The sequence below is a fragment of the Cetorhinus maximus genome, chromosome 13 (assembly GCF_964194155.1).
Source record: "Cetorhinus maximus chromosome 13, sCetMax3.hap1.1, whole genome shotgun sequence".
NCBI classification, from domain to species: domain Eukaryota; kingdom Metazoa; phylum Chordata; class Chondrichthyes; order Lamniformes; family Cetorhinidae; genus Cetorhinus; species Cetorhinus maximus.
This window is the reverse complement of record NC_135891.1, coordinates 41,247,360-41,272,226: the sequence shown is the minus strand read 5'-3', so window position 1 is coordinate 41,272,226 and position 24,867 is coordinate 41,247,360.

The following is a 24,867-nucleotide window of genomic DNA, read 5'->3' as shown; positions in this document are numbered from 1 at the left end:
ACTCTCCCAATCCTCAGGCTTACAACTTATGTACATTGCAACATTATAAACGTCTTATTTTAATATAATAACATTCTTAAGTTCCCTAGAAAGCAAAGCTGGATTTCTCTTGCTAAGTTTGTTTTTTAATGGAACATAAATTTTGTTGATAATTTGCAATCATTTCTATACATGCTTCCCATTGTTTATTCACCACCATAGGTTTTAAATTATTTATCCAATCAGTCTTAGCCAGCTCTCCCATCATGCTTATGGGGCAGGATTTTTACCTCGTTAGGCGGGTGCGGCAGGCAGGCCTGGGAGTGGCCGCAAAACCGACTGCTGCCCACGATTGGCCCCCGGCCGCAATTGACAGCCAGCGTGATTCACGTGCTGAAACGCTCAGCGCTTCCTGGATGGGGGGGTGGGGGTGGAGGGGGTGGGGGGGAGGGCAAGCGCGGAAGTCAGCGCATGTGTGCGGGTGTGCTCAATGAAAGGCCCTTAAAGGCACAGCAGAACTGCCTCAGGGAGCTGAAGAATTTAACATTAAAAATAAACAATTGAAAAATAAGGAAAACATGTCCCCTCATGTGACTCATCACATGAGCAGGGACATATTAAAAATGGGTTTTGAAAGATTTTTTTAAAATCACTGACCGAAACCTCATCCCATCCGTGGATGAGATTTCACAAAAAATGCAAAGGCCTCTTGACCTATTCGCCCATCTGCCAACTATAAGGTTGGATGGGCAGGGAAAAATTCAATTAAGTTAATAAATTGCCTTAACAACCCTCTTAATTGTTCGCAGGCACAGTGCTGACTCCTGTGCGTGCTTGCCGACTGAAATATCGTGCACAATTTTTCTCCTGGTTCAGGTCGGGTGTGCACCCACCAGACGAGGGAAACACTCTGCCCATGCAATTGGCTTTGTTCACTGTTAAGGTTTTTGTTTTGGACTGGAGTATGTTGCGCTCAAACTTAATATGGAGTTCAGTTAAATTATGATCACTTTCTCCCAGAGGATCTTTTACTATAAGATTACTAATTAACACTGCCTTATTACACAATACTAAATCTTAAATAGCTTTGTCCAAATTGGTTTCATTATTTTTCTAAGAAGCTGTCGTAAAACTATGTTGCAAATTCATCTTCCAGCCTACTTCGCCCATTTGATTTGTCCGGTCTATATGAAGATTAAAGCCCCCCTAGTTATTACATTGTCTTTCTTATAAACTTCAGTTATGTCTTGTTTAGTTTGCCCAGTGGTATAACTACTGTTAGGGGGCCTATAAACCACCAGGGTTTTCTGACCCTTGTTATTCCTAATCTTCACCCATACCGATTCTACTTCCTGATTTTGTGGGCTGAATTTTACTAAATCAGAGGACTTACTAACATCAGGATCCAAACTGGTGGCATGGCTACTTAAGCAGGAAGTGAAAGGGTATTTTGCCACACTGATCCAATTAACGGCCGGCAAACAGGCATTGGTGTCAGCCAATAATGGGGCGGGGGTGGTGGTGTGCGTGGTTGGAGGGAAGGATCTGGGCAGGCAGGCAGAAGGAAGTCCTGACTGCTAACCCAATGTCTCCGTATTTAAAGGGATGACTGCACTCGGGTTAAAGGTATCAACAAAAGGGGCATCTGGAAGGAAGTGGAAACAAGGATCACATGCAAACAATGGGTACAGTGAGAGGCAGAGTGGCACCCAGGTCCACTGCTGTCTTTCTGGGGGTGCTTTGCTAGGCAGCAAGGGCACAGTGAGAGACACTTTCCTGAGTTGATGTGTGGAAGAGGCCAGCGAGCCTCCTAAAAGGCCTGGATTGACGTTGCATAAGAGATTGGCAGTTACAGGGCGATTGCACAGACTTGTTGCAGTGCCAAAAGTGATTCAATGATCTGCTGAGATCTAGCAAGGTACGTGGACCTCGTTGTACCCAGCTTGCATCTCTGGAGGTCACAAAAGGGACCAATGCAATATGAGATGAGGTTGAGGCATTGGGCGTAACCAAGCACCAGCATCCACAGCGAGACACATTGTTGCTTCCCAACAGTCAACGTTGATTGTTGCGCTGCCAATGCTAAATGGCTCCTAGCAGCCTCTCAGTGGCGCACTGCTGGACCTGGAAATCAACACAAAGACCAGTGAAACAGTACATGCTTGTGTTTGCAGGAGAAGTGGGCTCACAATGCCAGGAGTGGATATGAATCGGAAGAGGACTGTCACTGCTAGTGGTATTGAGACCGCTGGAGAAGGTGGTATTGGAACTGGGCAGGTGCGGAGGTCACAGAGATTGATTTTCTTATTGGAAACGTCTACTAAACCTTATGACATACACAACCTATGGTGCACTTGTGGCCAGTGCTAAATACAGGGAGTTCCAGATGTATGATAGGCAGAAGGAGTTGATGAAAAGTGGAGCACACTAACAGCATTTTTCTCTCTCCTACAGGCCACAAAACAGAAGAGGCATTGCCAAGGGGGCAGATGCCACTTGAGACCTCAGAGGAGGAACAAGCATCTGAGGAGACATCACCACATTATTCTAGTGCACCCAATGCCAACACAGATCCTCACAAGCCAGTGGGCATTAACACACAGTTAGATAGGATGGGAATCAGTTGGTAAGCATGGCACAGCAAATGAAGGCAGTGCCAGCTGCACCTACCCCCCCATTAGTGGACTGAGAAAGGGTACAGCAATGTTCTGTTTCATACAGATGAGGAATCTCAGGAGTCATTAGTGAAGTGGCAGATGAAATATGTGGCCATCTTTCAAAGTTCCCAGAGGCTTTTTGCTCCCATGCATGGGTGATATAAGAGCCCATCCATGCCATGAGTGGCACCATGTCTTTGGCTTATGGGTGCATGGCCACTTCCTGTGAGGGAGTGGCGATGACAGAGAGAGCTCCTGCACATATGCAAGTGCCCACCCCCCAACCCACACAGGTGCCAGGGCCCTCAAGGCCTCAGTCACCCAGAGTAGGAACGCCATGACCATCTAAAGCAGTAGGAACAGAAACGTAAGCAATCTGCTTCCACTTCAACTCCATGCACCAGGGCTGCACAACGTAGAAGAACCCACAAGCGCACATGTAAAGCCAGTGAGTTGCACTTGGGTCTCACAGTGTGATTGATCCAAATTTTTTCCCATACAAAATAAACTATGTGTTAAACTAAAATTGTTTTTCTTCACCTAAGGCCTCAAGTGCTCATTTTTCCACCATTGCACTTTCACCAGTTGACGATCTCTTGAAAAGGAGGTAATAAACAATGGTGAGTATATGTCTTGTCATCCACTCATGATAGACCAACTAAGATGGCAAGGGCATTCAAGGTAAACACCAACAATATGTGTCAGGGAAATAATTGAAGAGTGTACAGGTGCACACTCAAGGTAGGATCAGGAGAAATATGCTGTTCTGAGTGATTTGTTGTCTCCCTGACATGCATGTCACCAGCCATTAGCATCACTGCCTCGGGTGCATTACCATTGTCCCCTGGTCTCAGTCTCTCCAGATCCTCCTCCTTGGAGGAAGAGAGTGCATGCTCAAGGAGATCCTCATTCTCCAAGGTTACTCCCCTCTGGAGTGCTGAGTTGTGCGGCAAACCATGATACACGAGACCCATAATGTTGTGTGATGCTGGACTCCATAAGATTCAGGCACCAGAACCTCATTTTCAGCAGGCCTCTGGCTTGCTCAGTGGTCATTATAGTAGCCATGTGGCAATGATTGCATTTTGTGTTGGGGTGCCACAGAGGTGTAAGGATCCATCTCTTAAGAGTTTAGCCCTTGTCATCCAGTATCAATCCATACAGTTGTTTGGGTGGTCTGCAAAACTGAAGTACCCGGGACTGCCTCAGAATGCAAGAGTTGTGACAGCTTTCCATAACCCTGCACTCTCCCGGAGGACTCTTTTTATGGCGGTCGTATGGTTGCTATACATTCAGCAAGTAAAAGCTGATGAAGGCTTCAGGCTGCTCTGCAGGAGCCTTGATGGCACATGCATGCAGTTGATTACCCCCTGGACCTGGGGAAGATCCAGCAATGGCTCAAATCCAACTAACCTCTCAGCCTGACCTGTGCAAAAGCATATGTAGTGTCATGCTCTTTGGCATAAGGTATCCATAGTCAGCTTGATGCACTGATGGGTCATTGACTGGAATGATCCTGAGACATACAAGTTGAGGGCCTTGGTGACCCTTACCGCCACAGACAGTGGGTGCCCACCACATCCCAGTGATCTCAAATCCTTCTCCAGCATTGCGCACAGCTTCAACGCCAGCTGCCTGGACAGCCACAGTCTTCATAGACACTGATGAGCCAAAACCTCCATGGAACTGAGTCTTCGCTGGTAGACCCTTTCTGTAGGTGAATGTTTTCTGTGTCCCTGCACCTCCAAATGTGGCCATCTCTGCCTTCCTCTGTGTCCTCTATCGTATTAATGAGCCTGCTGCTTGTCTGATAATGTAAGTCCTCTCCCTGTGCCTGTACCTCCTTCTGTCACTCTCTATTTCTTTATCATTCTCCTCCTCACTGGAGGAGTCAAAATCTAATGGTATCAGACTCATTGTTAATTGCTGCACACAGGTCTCAAGAATCTCAATCCCCTAACTCTGCAGGCACAAGTTACATTTTGGAGAAAGCCTTCCCATAATCTGCCTCTGACGAGTTTGCCCACTTGGGAGTGCCTTCAATGCTTTTTGTGCTTCTCATCCTTTGTTTTAAAAGACTGTTGCTCTCAATGGCTTCCAATCATATTGATACTCACCTGCCACAGCACTGCCACACTCTTATACCTGGTGAGCCGCTGAAGCTCTGTGGATCCTGTGTACCCCCAGTAGAATTTAAAAAGCATCTCAAAGTTGGAGTCAATTGGCTTCTTAACAGATTTAATTGCCTGCCCATCACCACAATGCGAGCTCCCCACCCCACCCCCAACTGCCTCTGGAGAAATTGGCTGTCGTGGGAACCCATTGGGGTTCCATTGCAACATGTTCCTCTGCCAATTTACTGCCCCCCAACCCCTATCTCCAAACCCATCACCCTGGGGCCAGTAAAATTCAGCCTACTGTCTCTTCCAGCCCTACTCTCCTTTCCTAAAGGAAATTGTTACTGTTCTATTGCCTGGTCTTATCTCTTAAGATTCTAAATCTCCCTTCACCTGACCTTTCCTCGCCTGCCTCTACTCTCTTGGTTTAAAGTCCTGTCCCTATCAACATTTTGGCTAATGAAGTTGCTTTAACGGTGCTAGTAAGGTAGTGTTTGTTGATAGGGTCTCAACTGACAACAATTTCAGCAATATAATGCCCTTTTGGATAAAATGTCTGTTGGTGTTCATGTAAACCCAGCCAACATTTCAAGTGTCAGTATCTTCTAATATTATTTTCTAGCTCAAATTATGCAATTATGCTCAACACACATTATGATGGAAAAGTTATAGATAATGAAACAAAAGAAAGCAATTATCCAAAATAGCTACTTTCCACAGAAAATATAGAATGGTTTTCAAATGTATGACATCAAGATTTACAATTGGGAATAATCAGGGTGCACAAGTCAAATAAACAGTCAAAAATTAATTTCTTCTGCAAAATTATAATCTAAAACATTGTACCTCAAGCCATTTTAACAGCAACATATGCAACAATATCATCAAGCCAGCAATGGGTATGAAAACAAGAAAGTGTATTTACAAAATAATAACATTGAAATTGTTAGACAAAAATAGACAATGGCCCTCTTGTCTACCTTCCTGGTACTAGCACGATACAAGAATGTTGGCAAAGATTTTCCTGTCAAAATAACTGTAAGGTGTGCCATTAACTGTAGGTAATTTTGGGCAAGGGGTGGCTGTCCAAGCATTGCTGTCCAAGTTGCACTGCAAGTTTAGCCTCACAAAAATGACAACTTTCCATTGAAAGACATTGATTGGTATGAAGTTTCTATATTTGCACAGTTAATACGATCTAAACTTGCCGCAGAAAGTTGTGTGGCTCATTTCAGTCTATCTCTTCAATGATGTGATAAGTGCTAATTACTTCCAACCAACCTCTCTGGCATTGGAAACAAATTATTAGAAGTGTGGAGTCTCATTCCTTCAGATTTTAATTGTTATAGATGTTAAAAATGTAAATTTTAAGTTCATTTGTTCTACTTTTTCTTTCTGCCTCTTTTTTTCCCTCTCTTTTAACCTAGTCTTTCCTTCCCTCTCTTTATCTCTGTTTCTGTACCTGATTTAGCATTGAATTGATCCATTCTACCACTTCCTTCTGAGTCCATGCACCATTAATGCCACAACTCTTAAATCTCATGGGTAAAAGAGATATATAGCTGTTTGGCATGTTTTCCTTGCTGTGATGTTATCAGCTCACATTTTCAGCAACTTGCCAGGTCAGAAAAAAACTAAACAATGTCAGATGCTGTTCAATGCTTTGCCTTAGCAAAATTTACCCTAGTGGAGTTATTGACTAATCATAGCAATTAATCTCTTATCAATTATTGCACAACAGGTCCAGACAGGCGGCCAGGAAAGCCCCATTGCTTTGGGAACCATAAGTACAAAGTTACATGTTCCTCCTAAGCATGCTGGACTCAGAATATATGTCATGTCTCAAATTGATTGTATATATACTCAGTGATTGTTTTATCCAATGTGAAAAAAATCTCAGAAGAGTTAAACTGAATGCAAAAAAAGAACTATTGGAAATTATTGAATTATATGGTATAGGAATTGCAATATGTTATTAGGAGCACAGATTGTACTTCCAGATATTAACATTTAAAGAAAAACATTGCCAAAGTAACTCAATGTGTGAATACATCTTGCAAACATATTACTATCATTTTGATTTTCTTGCTATTTTAAGTAAAACCTTTTTTTGTAATTTTCTTCTCTTTGACATTTGAAATATTTGAAGTCAATGCACCATTATTATTTATAAACCAGCTCTTTTAGTGCCAGAACAATCTAATTTTTCATTCACTTCAAACAATTTGTCTTAATACAGGAATTTAAGTGATACAAAATATTGGTTGGAATAAGCATGCATATTTTCTAATCAATGAACTACTATGCTACATTAAGGATATTTTAAATAATGTCAGAGACAATATTCATCATATGAATTCTGTTCAGAAGTACAGATCATGCAATGAGAATTCATTGCTGAGCACTGATCTTGTTTGTATGAAAATTATGGAATATCATGAGAAAATTGCAAGTACTATAATCGGGACATGCTTCATGCTGTTATCCATCTAATGTAATGCTGTTTCAGTTCATGACTTTTCCCAAAACAATTTCAGCCCAGACTAGAAACCATTTACAATGCTTGTCTGATTACTAAATACCTAATTGACTTTGAAACCCAGGCTCCAATGTAGATTCAAGAAAATATCAAATTTAGATTGTTGGTGGTTTGCTATGGGATATTACAACCTTGTTGTTGCATTACATTATGAGTGATGCCAAGCATTGCACTTAATTAGGAGGATTCCTAGTTGTGTAAGGCATGTTCTGGATAGCTAGAAATGCTTAGAACTGCAAGCCAATGCAAAAAAACAAAGGTATGATTTTCCACCCTTGTTGGTGTCGGGCATCATGGCGGACATTAGTGGACAATATGGCAGAAGGCCAAAAATCGGATTCAGGCCGTTGTGAAACCAGTTTGCATTCATCTGCTCTGCCCGTCAACAGCAGGCTGCGTTAGCTGCTGCTGGACATCGGGAACGTCGTTTTAATACTATATTACTATAAGCCCTGCTCACCAGAATCTTCCCCTCACACTGGATCATTCAGGCAGGTGGATATGATGGTATGCTGACGTTTCTCACAACAGCATTCATAAGGCGTGCAACTAATGAGCTGCACTTTGAGAAGAACTCGGAGGTGAGTTTTTTTTAATTCATTCATAGGATGTGGGCTTCACTGGCTGGTCCAGCATTTATTGCCCATCCCTTGTTGCCCTTGAGAAGGCGGTGGTGAGCTGCCATCCTGAACTGCTGCAGTCCATGTGGTGTAGGTACACCCGCAGTGCTGTTAGGAAGGGAGTTCCAGGATTTTGACCCAGCGACAGTAAAGGAACAGCAATACATTTCCAAGTCAGGATGGTGAGTGACTTGGAGGGGAACTTCCAGGTGGTGGAAGTCTATCTGCTGCCCCTGCCCTTCTAGGTGGTAGTGGTTGTGGGTTTGGAAGGTGCTGTCAAAAAAGCCTGTGAATTCCTGCAGTGCATCTTGTAGATGGTACACACTGCTGCTACTGTGCATTGGTGGTGGAGGGAGTGAATGTTTGTGAATGTGGTACTAATCAAGTGGGCTGCTTTGTCCTGGATGGTGTCAAGCTTCTTGAGTGTTGTGGGAGCTGCACTCATCCAGGCAAGTGCGAAGTATTCCATCACACTCCTGACCCGTGCCTTGTAGATGGTGGATAGGCTTTGGGGAGTCAGGAGGTGACTTACTCGTTGCAGTATTCCTAGTCTCTGACCTGCTCTTGTAGCCACAGTATTTATATGGTTAGCCCAGTTCAGTTTCTGGTCAATGGTAACCCCATGATGCTGATAGTGAGGGATTCATTGATGGTAATGCCATTGAACATCAAGAGGTGATAGTTAGATTCTCTCTTGTTGGTGATGGTCATTGCCTGACACTTGTGTGGCACGAATGTTACTTGCCACTTGTCAGCCCAAGCTTGGATATTATCCAGGTCTTGCTGCATTTGGACATGGACTGCTTCAGTATCTGAGGGGTTGCAAATGGTGCTGAACATTGTGCGATCATCAGCAAACAACTCCCACTTCTGACCTTATGATGGAAGGAAGGTCATTGACGAAGCAGCTGAAGATGGTTGGGCCCAGGGCACTACCCTGAGGAACTCCTGCAGTGATGTTCTGGAGCTGAGATGACTGACCTCCAACAACCACAACTACCTTCCTTTGTGCTGGGTATGACTCCAACCAGTGAGAGTTTCCCCCTGATTCCCATTGACTTCAGTTTTGCTGGGGCTCCTTGATGCCACACTCGGTCAAATGCTGCCTTGATGTCAAGGGCAGTCACTCTCACCTCACCTCGGGAGTTCAGCACTTTTGTCCATGTTTGAACCAAGGCTGTAATGAGGTCAGGAGCTGTGGCCCTGGTGGAACACAAACTGGGCATCAGTGAGCAGGTTATTGCTAAGCAAGTGCCACATGATAGCACTGTTGATGACCCCTTCCATTACTTTACTGATGATGGAGAATAGACTGATGGGGCGATAATTGGCCAGGTTGGATTTGTCCTGCTTTGTGTACAGGACATACCTGGGCAATTTTCCACATAGCCAGTTAGATGCCAGTGTTGTAGCTGTACTGGAACAGCTTGGCTAGGGGCGCAGCAAGTTCTGAAGCAACAAGTCTTCAGTACTATTGCCAGAATGTTGTCAGGGCCCATAGCCTTTGCAATATCCAGTGCTTTCAGCCATTTCTTGATATCACGTGGAGTGAATCAAATGGGCTCAAGGTTGACATCTGTGATACTGGGGACCTCCTCAGGAGGCCAAGATGGATCATCCACTCGGCACATCTGGCTGAAGATTGTAGCAAATGCTTCAGCCTTATCTTTTGCACTGATGTGCTGGGCTCCGCCATCATTGAGGATGGGGATATTTGTGGAGCCTCCTCCTCCAGTGAGTTGTTTAATTGTCCACCACCATTCACGACTGGATGTGGCAGGGCTGCAGAGCTTAGATCTGATCCGTTGGTTGTGGGATCACTTAGCTCTGTCTATAACTTGCTGCTTGGCATGCAAGTAGTCCTGTGTTATAGCTTCACCAGGTTGACACCTTATTTTTAAGTGTGCCTGTTGCTGCTCCTGGCATGCCCTCCTGCACTCTTCATTGAACCTGGGTTGATCTCCTGGCTTAATGGTAATGATAGAGTGGGGGATATGCCAACCCATGAGGTTACAGATTGTGTTCAAGTGGGAAGGTTTGTTGCCCATGTTTATTCTAATGCCATGAAACTCCATGGTCTGGAATAGATGTTGAGGATTCCCAGTGCAACTCCCTCCTGACTGTATACCACTGTGCCACCACCTCTGCTGGGCCTGTCCTGCTGGTGGGACAGGACATACCCAGGGATGTTGATGGTGGTGCCTGGGACATTATCTGTAAGGTATAATTCCGTGAGGATGACTATGTCAGGCTGTTGCTTGGCTAGTCTGTGAGACAGCTCTCCCAATTTGGGCTAGCTCCCAGATGTTAGCAAGGAGGACTTTGCAGGGTTGACAGGGCTGAGATTGCCATTGTTGTTTCCGGTACCTAGGTCGATGTCTGGTGGTCCATCCAGTTTAATTCTTTTTTGCGACTTTGTAGCGGTTTGTTACAACTGAGTGGCTTGCTAGGCCATTTAAGAGTCAAATACATTGCTGTGGGTCTGGAGTCACATGTAGGCCAGACCAGGTAAGGATGACAGATTTCCTTCCCTAAAGGACATTAGTGAACCACATGGCTTTTTACAACAATTGACAATGGTTCCATGGTTATAATTAGACTTTTAATTCCAGGTTTTTATTGAATTCAATTTCCACCATCTGCCGTGGCGGGATTCGAACCTGGGTCCCCAGAGCATTACCCTGGTTCTCTGGGTTACAAGTGACAATACCACTACACCATCACCTCCCTTCGTGCCCACTAATGTTGTGCAGCACTTGTGAGGGTTGCCTGTGCGACTTCAAGGTTGAGGCACCGCGCATTCAGATGAGGGCACAGACAATTTGGTTTTTCCTGGCTGGCTGACAGTGTGATGCTGGGACAAGGGCTGCAATGCAATTGGGATGAGTTGACGGTGGGGGGCAAGGCAGCACGGTCTGATGGTAGTGCACAAGCACATGTGAGGGTGGGGTGGGGATGGAAGTGGCCACACATCAGTGAAACCTTGTATAAAGTGACCATTCCTCTGCAGATGAGACAGTTCAAATGCAGCCAAATTGACATGTGTGGAGTCAGGCCCCGAGCTTATCTGCCCACTCAAGCAAAGCAGAGGCATCAAAGTGCAACAAAATGCTCCAGAGATTTTCACCCCTTGGGCACTGACTGCAAACTAATGAGCATTTTAGTGGGCTGCAGAACAATTGGACAGCTGGGCACATTGTACAATCTCCTTGCTAAAGCTGACCATGGAGCAGTCACTGGTGAAGGTGCTCACAGCCCCTTGCAATGTCATCATCCCAGTTTGGACCAGTCTTCCACATGGTTCAAGCTAACAGCGCAGCCTTGCAGTGCGGGTTAGGAGAATGCCCGTGCCTGAGCTGAGAGCAAAGCATGCAGTCCAATGGGCAAAGCTTCCGCCAATCGGTCAGGTGGAGTGGGACAGAGGCGATGGGGTTTCGGGCACTGCACATTTCTCTGGCCATCCAAGTGGTGGCCAGCACTCTCTGGGATGTGTTAAGGGGCCTTCAGACTTAACCAAGAGAGGTTCTTAGTATACCTAAGCTAACCCACACATCTCTCTCTCTTTCATCCTGCAGGAGGATCATCAGGAGCATGGAATCTGGTGACCTAGCTGCATGCCTCATGGCTTACAGGGAGCGGTGACAAAGGAGAAGAGAGCAACGGAGGCATCCTGGTTGGACAGAGGGAGGAGCAGCACTCTCAGGAAGAAGGGGTGGCTATGGTTCCCACGCACACCACTGAAGAACCACACCGAGCTGTTGCTGGTCGGTGCCTATCTAGACCCAGGGTCCATAGACAGTGCTTGTCATTCCTGCAGATAACTGCATACCAGTGTCGTCGAAGACTGCACATGTCTAGGGAACTGGTCAGTCACATTTACCACGTGCTCCAGAATTTGGTGTCACAGGGACCTGGAGGGCATCCACTGCCAATGGCCATGAAAGTGACAGCGGCGGTCAATTTTTACACCAGAGGCTCCTTTCAGTGCTCCACAGGGGACCTCTGTCAGATATCACAATCCACTATGCACAAATGCATCCATGAGGTCACAGACACCATCTTCACGAAGGCGCACAACTTTGTGCAGTTTGCACGGATCACAGAATCATAGAAACTTAATGGCACAGAAGGAGGCCATTCGGCCCATCATGTCTGCACCAGCTCTCCAAATGAGCATTATGACCAAATGCCATTGCCCTGCCTTTTCCCCGGCCTTTACACTTGCGCATTGTTTCTATTCAAATAATCATCTAATGTCCTTTTGAATGCCTCAATTGAGCCTCCCTCCGCCACATTTCCAGGTAGTGCACTCCAGACCTGAACCACTCATGTAAAAAAGTTTTTCTCACATCACACTTGCTCCTTTTGCAAATCACTTTAAATCTGTGCCCTCTCGTTCTTGATTCTTTTACAAGTGTGAACAACTTCTCCCTATCTAATCTATCCAGCCCCCTCATGATTTTGAGCATCTCTATCAAATTTCCTCTTAGCCTTCTTCTCTCCAAGGAGAACAGTCCTGACCTTTCCAATCTATCCTCATAACTGAAGTTTCTCATCCCTGGGACTATTCTTATAAACCTCTTCTGCACTCTCTCCAATATGTTCACATCCTTCCCATAATATGGTGCCCAGAGCTGTACACAATATTCCAGCTGAGGCCTAATGAGTGTCTTATATAAATTCAGCATAACCTCCCTTCTTTTGTGCTGTATGCCCCTATTAATAAAGCCCAGAATACTACGTGTTTTATTAACTGGTCTCTCCACTTGTCCTGTCACCTTCAATGATCTATGCACATATACATTCAAGTCTTTCTGCTCCTGCACCTCCTTCAAAATTTCACCCCTTATTTTGTATTTTCTGTCCATGTTCTTCCTACCAAAATACATCACCTCACACTTCTCCACATTGAACTTCATTTGTCACCAATCTGCCCACTCCACTAACTTGACTATGTCCTCTTGAAGTGCAATCATCCTCCTCGCAGTTCACAATACTCCCAAGCTTCGTATCATCCGCAAACTTTGAAATTGTCCCCCGCACACCAAGATCTAGATCATTAATATATATCAGGAAAAGCAAGGGTTCCCTGGGAAACTCCACTACAAACCTTTCTCTAGCCTGAAAACATATTCATTGACCATTACTCTCTGCTTCCTATTTTTCAGCCAATTTTGTATCCACTTTGCTACTGTCCCTTTTATTCCATGACAAATAACTTTTCTCACAAGTCTGTTGTGTGGTACTATGTCAAATGCCTTTTAAAATCCATGTACACCACATCAACAGCATTACCTCATCAACCTTTTCTGTTATCTCCTCAAAAAACTCCAGCAAGTTAGTTAAATGCAGTTTTACATTTAGAAATCCATGCTGGCTCTTCCTTATCAACCCATATTTTTCCATGTGACTACTTATTCTATCCCGAATAATTGTTTCTAGAATCTTGCCCAGCACTGAAGTTAAACTGGCTGGTCTGTAATTGCTGGGCTTATCCTTACAACCTTTTCTGAATAAGGGCATAATGTTGGCAATTCTCCAGTCCTCTGACACCACCAGAGTTGGGAAGACTGAAAGATTATGGCCAATGCCCTGCAAGTTTTTCTCTCACTTCCTTCAGTATCCTTGGATGCATCTCATCTGGTCCCGGTGCCTTGTCAGCTTTAAGTACCAACAGTCTATTCAACACTTCCTCCTTATCAATTTTGAACCCTTCTAGTGACAGAGTTTCCTGGTCTTTCACCATGGCCTGGGTAGCGTCGACCTCCTTGGTAAAGACGGATGCAAAGTATTCATTCAATATCTCAGCCATGGCCACTTTGTCCATGTGTAAATTCCCTTTTAGGTCCCTAATTGGTCCTACTCCTTCTTTTACCACCCTTTTATTATTTATATGCCTATAGAAGACTTTGGGATTCCCCTTTATGTTGGCTGCCAGTCTTTTCTTGTAATCTTTCTTCACTTCTCTAATATGCTTTTCCACCTCCCCACTGGACCTTCTGTATTCCCCTTGGATTTCAATTGTATTTTCTACCTGACACCTGTCATAAGGACACTTTTTCTTCTTGTGGATGCCCATAGTCGCTACATTCCAGGAGGATAATGACGGCATTCAGTGCCTTCCATAGATCTTCACATATCTTATGTGAATGTCTGCTTCCTGTCTGGCTGATGACAGATCGCTTGAGCTCTGTGAGCAAGGTCATGTTGTGGAAATGTAGCCTGGAAACATTAACTTCTCTTGATCCTATGGTATCCTTCATGAGCTGAACCCTTCAGGGCCACACTGTCACTGGACACAGGTGCTGATGAGATGGGGAGGCTGAGAGCACTCAGAGAGAATGAAGGAACTCTGTGCCGCCGGCCCAGGACATTCTGGCAGCAATGACAAGCCCCATCAAGGTGCAGGCAGGAGTGATGTGTCCAGTGACCGTGAAGGCACACCATCAGTGTGCTGGGAAGGTTGCATAAAGCACAGGGAAGAGGCCCTGGACTGAGACACCTGCCTTTATCTTGTGCAGGGACCAAGATTTCACATCTGAGTGACACAAACACTGCTCATCAGAACAAGGAGCTATAGGCAAGGAGACATTCTTGGGAGGTTATTTACAATAGTGAACATTATGTACATGTGATTAACACCCATGCCCAGGCAGTGCAACTACATCATCTTAACCTTTCTAATCCTGCCGCTACATCTTGCTGCTCCCTGACATCCACAGCGGAGGTGGAGGCAGCCTGCTGGCTGCTACACCCTGTCTGTGATGATCTTGACACCTGCCAAGATCATCACAGGAGGGCCAAAACCTGGAGGGCCCCGGCCTGCTTTCGCGGTCCTGTTGTGTGACAGTGGCACCCTCCTTGACCTGTGGAGCTGGAGCTGCTGGGGTCACAGGAAGAGGGGACTCAGATGGACCAGACACTCCCTGAGCCACCTGGGTGGATGACCCTAGGGTGTGCACCTGCTGATCCTCCTCCCAATGGGTGCGCAAGGGCCCCTGGATGACTCCTTAAGGAGAAGGGGAAGCTGGAGTGAGATTGAGCTGTCCCGCATCCCTGTTGGAGGCCAACTATGCAACAGTGATAGAGTTCAGCTCGCGCAGCAGTGCAGGAGCATTTTCCAGGTCCACGGGCTCCATGATGGCCACCATCCCACCAACGTTGACCTCAGTGCATTGGCATGACAGTGTGATTATCTTGGACTGGAGGTGGATGGACTCCTCCATCATTATTTGCCATCTGTAGGGTGCAGCGGCCATCCCTTCCCGATATTCCATGGGTGTCTCTGCAGCTCCAATAACTGATTGAGGGCCGAGTTCAGAGACTCATCATCTGACTCAGACTCAGCAGATACCTTGCCTCCAGCAGCCCTCCGAGTGCCGGCGACCTTGGGTGTCCTTGCCTCCGCCTGCTATGGAACAGGTTTTGTGCTGTGCTTACCAGGTAGTGAACCCGAACCTGCGGTACATGTAGGTCCCACAGAGGTGTGTGCCGCTGCACTGGTGGAGGGCGTGGGTGAGAGCTGTGATGGGTCTTCGAGGGTGCTGTCGTCAGGGTCCTCATCCAAGGTGCTGTCGGCGCAGGAGTCAGGGCCAAGGTTGCCTGAGGGCAACATGGCAGATGTGCCTATGAGAGAAAGTGGAGACTACTAGTGCATGGCTGCTGCGGTACACAGAACAGTTGCCAGAGGGATGATCTGGTGCATGATCCACACTTGGATGCTTGGTGCTGACCTCACCATCACCACAAGAATGAATCACGTTCCTCTACAGCTAGTTCTAATGCGTGGTCTTTGAAGGGAATGAGGACCTTGATGCCCGGCACTCTACCCCCGGTCTGGAACCTCCCCCTTTTATTGTGCGTGACCTTGTCCTGCATAAAGGCAGATGGAGAGAGTGTGAGCAAGGCACATACCAGCCAAATGAGAAGGATGCCAGGTGTGTGTGTACTGAGTGGAGCCGTGGACAAGATGAGGAGGCGATCTCCAGAGTAGCTGAGGCCAAATGGAGATGTGAGGGTGTGTGTGAGAGAGTGAATGGTGATGCCCCTTGAGCTGGCAGTAAGTGAGATGCTAGTGAATGTGTTATGAGCTTGGGTGTGTGTGCGTTGAGAGTGATGAGATGGTTGACTTACCCTGGCAGCACAAATGAGATTATTCATCCTTTTTCTGCACTGGATGGCCGACCTCTTGTGGGCAGCATTGGCACTGACCATTGCTGCCACTGCCTTTCAGGCCAGATTGGTGATGTTACTGTCCCTCTTGTGGCCAGAGTGAGGGTAGAGGACATCACGTCTGGCCTCCACTGCGTCCAAACGGTATTCCAGGGACGCTTCACTGAATTGGGGGCTGCAGTCTTCTTGCCTTTTGGGGCCATCTCTTCTGTTCAGCAGTGCTAGGCTGGGAGCACTCAGAGGTGTGTGTGCACTTTAAATATGACACCAGGCCTGAGGAAGCGGCAAGGTGACAGTATGGCAGGAGAATTGAAGGCCACCCGCCAGTGAAACGGTGTGTTTCTCGCGAATACGTTAGTAATGAAGCGGGAATGGTACGAAACGGCATGAAAAGCCGCCATTGCGGCTGTGGGGTAAAATGCCTTTTTTACCCGCCTGTTACCGCACTTAGTGCAAATCTGGGACAATTCTACCCTAAGTTACAGTTGAGTCTTGCGTTGAAAAGATCAAGACCACTCTGCTTTTCAATTAGTTAATATTGAAACCTTTGTGCGATCAAATTTCATAGTTTGAAGAAAAGCATGTTTATATTTCAGCACACATGACTGATTTAGATAAATAAAGATGCCCACTAACAAACACTAAACCTAATTTCTGCCACTAGATGTTGCTAGTTTACTTATTACAGCAGAATATTTTAAAATTATTGTAAGATATCTAAGGATAGTTTTTGGATTGCAAACCATCTGTCTTACAAACATAATCATTACATACTCGACTGTACCATATTGCTGAAACTATTAACAGCCTATATTCACAGCAACCTTGCTAGTACTCTTTTGTACAGCTTTCTACAGTGGTATAATTTACAAACACATGATCACATATTCAGGCCTCTAAAGAAATGATGCACTTTAGACACGTTTTAAATTTTCTCTGTTGATCCATAGCTTTTTAACATAGATTGGGACCTGAATATTGAAGGGTACATGACATTTAGGAAGGACAGGAAGCTAGGAAAAGGTGGATGGGTGGCTCTGTTAATTAAGGATGGTATTAGCACAATAGAGAGGGGTGACCTAAGTTCAGGAAGCCAGGATGTAAAAGCAGTTTTGGTAGAGGTGAGAAATGGTAGAGGCAAGAATCACTTGTAGGAGTGGTGTATTGGCCCCCTAACAGTAACCATATGGTAGGACAGGGTATAAAGGAGGAAATAATGGGAGCTTGTCAGAAAGTTATGGGATAATCATGGGGTATTTTAATTTACACATAGACTGGAAAAATCAGATTGGCAAAGGTAGGCTAGATGAGGAATTCATAGAATATTTTTCAAGATAATTTCTTAGAACAGCACATTCTGGCACCAATCAGGGAGCAGGCTATGCTAGCCCTGGTATTGGGCAATGAGATAGGTTTAATTATTGACCTTATTGTGAAGGTGACCCTAGGTAGTGGTGATCATAACATGATTGAGTTGTACATTCAGTTTGAGGGAGAGAAGAGTGGGTCTAAGACTAGTATTTTAAACTTAAATAAGGGCAATTATGAGGGCATGAAAGCAGAGATAGCTAAAGTGGATTGGAAAATTTGGTTAAGGGATAGGTTCATAGAATTGCGGTGGCAGACATTTAGGAGGATGTTTCAGAATACACAAAATAGATACATTTCAATGAAAAAGAAAAAGGCCAAGGGGATGACCCACCATCTGTGGTTAACTAAAAAAGTTAAGGAAGGTATCAGACTTAAAGGGAAAACATATAATTGTGCAAAGCTGGGTGGCACTTCAGAAGATTGGGCAGAATATAAAAAGCAGCAAAGAATGACTAAAAGATTGATTAAGGAAGTTAAAATTAGAGCACGAAAGAAAGATAGCTAGAAATATAAAGACAGATAGTAAGAGTTTCTATAGATATTTAAAAAAGAAAGAGTTAACAAAGTGGGCAAAGGCCCGATAGAAAGCGAGTCTGAGAATTAATAATGGAAAAAACGGAGATGGCAGATGGATTGAACAGATGTTTTGCATCAGTCTTCACTTTCGAGGATACAAGTAACATCCTAGAAATAGCTGTAAATCAGGAATTTAAAAGGGAGGGAGGAACTCAAGAAAATTGCAATCACCAGGGAAGTGGTGCTGAGCAAATTGTTGGGGCTGCAGGCTGACAAGTCCTCAGGTCCTGATGGGCTTCACCCTAGGGTCTTAGAAGAAGTGGCTAGGGAGATAGTTGATGCGCTGGTTTTAATTTTCCAAAATCCCCTACATTTGGGCAAGATTCCATTAGATTGGAAAATAGTGAGTAACTCCTTTATTAAAAAAAGGAGGGAAACAGAAAACAGGAAACTACAGGCCGTTTAGCTTAACATCTGCTTGAGAAAATGTTAGAACCTATTATTGATGACGTTATATCAGGGGGCTTAGAAAAATTCAAAGTAATCAGGCAGAGTCAGCATGGTTTTGTGAAAGGGAAATCATGTTTAATCAATTTATTGGAGTTCTTTGAAGAAGTAACATAAGCTGTGGATAAAGGGGAACCAGTGGATGTACTGTACTTAGATTTCCAAAAGGTATTTGATAAGGTGCCACATGAAAGGTTAGTGTGAAAAATAAAAGCTAATGGTGTAGTGGGGTAACATATTGGCATGGATAGAAAAGTGGCTAGCTAACAAGAAACAGAGAGTGGGCATAAATGGGTCATTTTCTGGTTAGCAATATGTAATGAGCGGTGTGCCACAGGGATCAGTGCTGGGGCCTCCTTTTTACAATTTATATAAATGACTTGGATGAAGGGACCGAAGGTGTGGTTGCTAAATTAACTTATGACACAAAGATAGGTAAGAAAGTAAGATCTGAAGAGGACATTAGGAGGCTATAAAGAGATATAGATAGGTTAAGTGAGTGGGCAAAGATCTGGCAAATTAAGTATAATGTGGGAAAATGTGAAATTGTCCATTTTGGTAGAAAAAATAAAAAAAGAAGCATATTATCTAAATGGTGAGAGATTGCAGAGCTCTGAGATGCAGAGGGATCTCGGTGTCCTAGTGTATGAATGTCAAAAGGCTAGTATGTAGGCACAGCAAGTAAGAAGGAAAGCTACAGAATGTTATTGCTTATTGTGAGAAGAATTGAATACGAAAGAAGAGAGGTTATGCTTTAGTTGTATAAGGCATTGTTGAGGCCACATTTGGAGTACTGTGTACAGTATTGATTTCCTTATTTAAGGAAGAATGCAAATGCATTGGAAGCAGTTTGGAGAAGGTTGACAAGACTAATACCTGGAATGGGCGGTTGTCTAATAAGAAAATGTTAGACAGGCTAGTCTTGTATCCGCTGGAGTTTAGAAGAGTAAGAGTGACCTGCTTGAAACATGGTGGATGTGGAGAGGATGTTTCCTCTTGTGGGGGAATCTAGAAATTGGGGTCATTGTGTAAAAATAAGGGGTCACCCATTTAAGACAGAGATGAGGAGAATTTTCTTCCCTCATAGGGTCCTGAGACTTTGGAACTTTCTTCCACAAAAGACAGTGGAAGCAGAGCCTTTGAATATTTTTAAGGCAGAGGTAGATAGATTCTTTATAAGCAAGGGGGTGAATGGTTATAAGGGGTAGGTGGGAATGTGGAGTTGAAGTTACAATCATACCAGCCATTATCTTCTTAATTTGTGGAGCAGGCTCGAGTGGCCAAGTGACTTACTCCTGTTCCTAATTCGAATGTTCATATGTATGGTGTACTTTTCAACTGCTGCGATGGTTCAATGTCCTACTATGTCAAAATAGAGAAAAGATAACAATGTGCTTACAGTATTGACATGAAGTTATGTGTCAACTGTTGAACAACTGCTTTTGGAATTATAGTAATGCTTTCCTAAACTATGTACGCTAACAATGGGGTGTGGTATAATTTTTAATTTTTAATCAGAAATGCAAGATATTTTTCAGTGAATTAATAAAGCTGAGTTTAATTAGGCATTCATTTTATTGATAGAGGATGACTGTTTTTGATCACATGGCATTGACAAGTTATATAACAGGTTGCAAAATGAATCTTAGTCAAAGGGGTGGGGGTGAGGTTGAGGGGGAACACTTTATGCATCCATAAATATCTGGGAAAGATCCTTGGATTGAGGTGGGGAGCAGTACTGTGAAACAGGATTATTTCACTATTTGTTGATTTATAATCAGCACATTATTGTGAGCATTTACTCATGTGTTTTATCATTTAGTCAGATTTGATTTGTAAAGCCTTCATAAATCTATAATTCAATATGGAAAGAGTAAGGTGACCAGGGACAATGTATTACAATGTAATCTGCTTTGTAGTAATTAGTAAAATGTAACTCCTTTTTAACAAGAAGCAGCTGCCATTGGTAGGAGAAATCACTGAAATATAATTCACGAAGGTACTATATGAGCTGATCAAGTGGCAAAGCAGTCAGGCCCTAAATGCAAAGGGAGCTACGGTATTGGAGAGGCCAATTTTAATTTCTGATGTGCAAGATTTGCCCAGTGCCATATTGGAAAATTTTCTGGAATAAAAGCTCCAAGTAACTTACCTTGACATTTTAGAAGCTCTTTATCCTTAATGCCTTGTGACGTTTTAAAAAAAAATGCAATTTAAAGAAACCAACATATTTGGATAGTGGATTCAAATTTGAACTGTAAAATTACCTACTTATCTCTGGAGACTTTGTAAAGCACGCATTGTAGCTAAGTAATCAATTTATGAGTGTAGGTCATTTACATCCTGGTCATTTTCGTAAGCATTCATAATTGAAATGCCTTTAAAATTGCTTTTAGTAATCTGATTTAAATAGCAATCATTGATTAATGACCATTTAATGTGCTTAACAATGCATTAAATGTGCTTAATTGTAATTCAATTGAGTGTGAATGCTGATGTTACTCCTATACATGAATGGTAGTATTCAATTCATGCTTTTAAAGGTCTTCTCATTTTTCAGACTCTAATTTTTGGAAATAGTCAGACAATGAAGTCTTGTTTAAGCAATTGCCATTATATCAGCCGAAATCCTGAATGTGGAAATATGAATTGCAAGCAAGCAAGCAACAATTGGGCAATAAGGTTTTCCAAAGATTTTTCTTTATAATGCCTTTTAAAACAAAGCTAGTAGATCCCTTGTGGTAAAATTTATGGGGGTAATGGTTTTTTGAATTTTACTATGATCCCACTGCAACTTAAAGCTAGCAGCAGCCACTGTGATACAGCTATTTTACAAAAGAAATGTACAAGATGAATGTTACAAGAATAAAAATGTTGCATATGCGTGGCAATTATGGTTTTTTCTAATGTGTAGTAAAATGTTATAAAGGAAGATCACATGATCTTGTATAACCAATCGAGGAGTAGCGCGGGCTACCTCTGTCATCAGAAATCTATAGTCAGTAGTCTGTAGTTAGTAGTTAGTGGTCAGAAGTATGGAGATAGAGTTTGATTTAGAAGCACAAATGTGTAGCTGCTGAGTACCTTTGTCAATAAACAGAATGTGTTCCACCTAAGAAGTGTCTGCTGATTAACTCTATCTGTAGCACCAACTCAGCCATCTCATGACAAACGTGCAAGTGGGATTCACAAGTTCCAACAAACTGGCAACGAGGAAAAAGCAAGGGAAAAGCGAGGATAAAGTGAAGATACAAGAAACTAGTGTCGAGAGTAAAATAAGTTAACAGAAGAAATCAAGGGAAACAAAATCAGGCTGTACCTCACACAGTAATTGTAAGTAGAATTTCTGTTCAAATTGTCGCAGCAATTCCCTCACAGAATGCCGCAATTCAGAAGAATTGATCATTTTGATCCAGCCATGGATGATTGGTCTCATTATATTGAATGCCTCGTGTTCCTTTTCCAAGCATTAGAGATTATGGGGAAGAAAAGAGGCAAGCAACCCTCTTGTCTACATATGGGAATAAAGCCTATGGACTGATTCGAAGTTTAACGGCACCCAGTGCCCCAGATTCAAAAAATTTTGATGAATTGGTGGACCTAGTGAAGGGTCATTACCAGCCAAAACGCTTGGTAATGATGTAACAGTTCAAGTTTAACTCGAGAAATTTCGCCCTGGAAGAGACAGTTGCATGTTATGTGGCAAGTTTGAAACAGTTAATGAAACATTGTGAGTTTGGTACATCTCTAAACGACATGCTCAGAGACTGTTTAGTGTGCTGTGTGAATGAGAACACAATTCAGAAGAGATTACTGTCTGAAACAAATTTGGATTTTAAGAAGGCACTAGAGATAGTACTGGCCATGGAAAGCACAGTAAGGGGTTCAAAAGTCATACAGGGAGCACAAAGTGACACCGCCCTCCATGTTAGGTGGGAAGCCCCAGCTAAAAAGGGCATGAAAATGCAAGACTTTGTCAAGAAACGGGAAAAAGCCACCGCTAGCAGAAAAATAAAAAGAAATGACTTAGCAGTGAAAACAAGGTATAATGGCAATAGAGGTGGAAACAAGCAACCTTATAACGATTGGCAGTTTTAAAAAATCAAATGTTTTTATTGTCATCGAATTGGACACATAATGAGACAGTGCAAGGAAAGAATCAGGCAGACTTGCACACAAAAGAAAAAAACCCGTGAGATCTACAGTGTAGAAGAGCCTGAAGCAATAAATTTAGATATTTATTCATTATTTAATTTGAAGGTTGGAAAGACAGAACCAATATATTTTTTTTTTTTTTTTTTTGTAAAAATATACTTTATTCATAAAAAATCTTCAATCACATTCCAAACCATTTCAAAAACAACATTACAAGGGTACAATCCAGGTTAAACTTTTACAAAATGTATCACCAGGTGCATCAGTACAAACAATATTACAATCATTTACAGCCTTTCATTTTGATCTGTACAGCCCGAGGGGCTCTAAACAGTTCCCAGTCTCTCGGTGCGCTGTGGTAGAAAGGTCTTAGACAGCGACCCTTCCCCATTGCGCCTTTGCGGCAGCTGCCCCAAGCTTTAGTGCGTCCCTCAGCACGTAGTCCTGGACTTTGGATTGTGCTAGTCCGCAACAATCGGTCGGGGACAACTCTTTGTGCTGGAAGACCAACAAGTTTCGGGCAGACCAAAGCGCCTCTTTCACCGAGTTGATGATCCTCCAGCTGCAGTCGATGTTTGTCTCGGTGTGTGTCCCTGGGAACAGCCCGTAGAGCACAGAGTCCTGTGTCACAGAACTGCTCGGGATGAACCTCGACAGCAACCACTGCATCTCTCTCCAGACTTTCTTTGCAAAGGCACAATCCACAAGGAGGTGAACAACGGTCTCTTCCCCACCACAGCCACCTCGAGGGCAACGTGCAGAGGGGGTGAGACTCCTGGCGTGTAGGAAGGATCTGACGGGGAGGGCCTTTCTCACCACCAGCCAAGCTACGTCTTGGTGCTTGTTGGAAAGTTCTGGCGATGAGGCATTCTGCCAAATGACTTTGACAGTCTGCTCGGGGAACCATCCCACAGGGTCCACCCTCTCCTTTTCCCTCAGGGCCTCTAGGACGTTACGTGCTGACCACTGCCTGATGGACTTGTGGTCAAAGGTGTTTTTCTGCATAAATTTTTCCACCAGGGACAGGTGGTACGGCACGGTCCAACTACTTGGAGCGTTCCGCGGCAGCGTGGCCAGACCCATCCTTCGCAACACCGGGGACAGGTAGAACCTCAGCACGTAGTGACACTTGGTGTTTGCGTACTGAGGGTCTACGCACCGCTTGATGCAGCCACACACAAAGGTGGCCATCAGTATGAGGGCGATGTTGGGCACGTTTTTTCCCCCTTTATCTAGAGGCTTGTACATCGCGTCCCTGCAGACACGATCCATTTTCGACCTCCAGATAAAGCGGAAGATGGCTCGAGTGATCGCCATCGCGCAGGAGTGTGGAATGGGCCAGACCTGCGCCACGTACAGCAACAGCGAGAGTACCTCACACCTGATGACCAGGTTCTTACCCGCAATGGAGAGGGAGCGTCGCTCCCACATGCCCAGTTTCCTTTTCACCATAGCCACTCGCTCCTTCCAGTTTCTAACGCATGCCCCGGTCCCTCCGAACCATATCCCCAGCACCTTCAGGCCGTCAGCCCTGACAGTGAAGGGGACAAAGGATCGGTCAGCCCAGTTCCCAAAGAACATGGCCTCGCTCTTCCCACGATTTACCTTGGCTCCCGAGGCCAGTTCGAACTGGTCACAGACGTGCATCAGTCTGCGCACCGACAGCGGATCCGAGCAGAAGACGGCGACGTCGTCCATGTACAGGGAGGCTTTTACCTGAGTGCCTCCACTATATGTAACAGTGAAAGTAAATGGCAGACCTGTTAGGATGGAAGTGGACACAGGAGCTTCCACTACAGTAATTGGTGAACACACCTTTAAATATCTGAATTATGGGGAACATCAATTAAATTTGGAACAAACTGATGCCAAATTAAAAACTTACACGGGCGAAGACATCCAAGTCAAAGGCATAAGTATAGTTACTGTCCATTACGGAAGCCAATCAGCAAAGCTACTGGTGTTGGTATTGAGAGGCAAAGCACCAAGCCTTCTAGGGTGAAACTGGCTGAGGGAAATCAGCCTTGATTGGCCACTGAGATTCCAAAAGGAAGCTGGAAGTGTTCCTGTTTTCAAAAAGGAGTGTGTAAGGGCTCAACAACCTGAAGAAAAGCAGGCTGTCTTATGTCAAAACATGGTAGAACAGCAAAAGGAACTTGAAAAGACCCTGCTTGATGACAGAGTTCGGGATGAGGTGAGCAACCTCCGAAAGGAAAAAGAAAACCTGTCGAAAG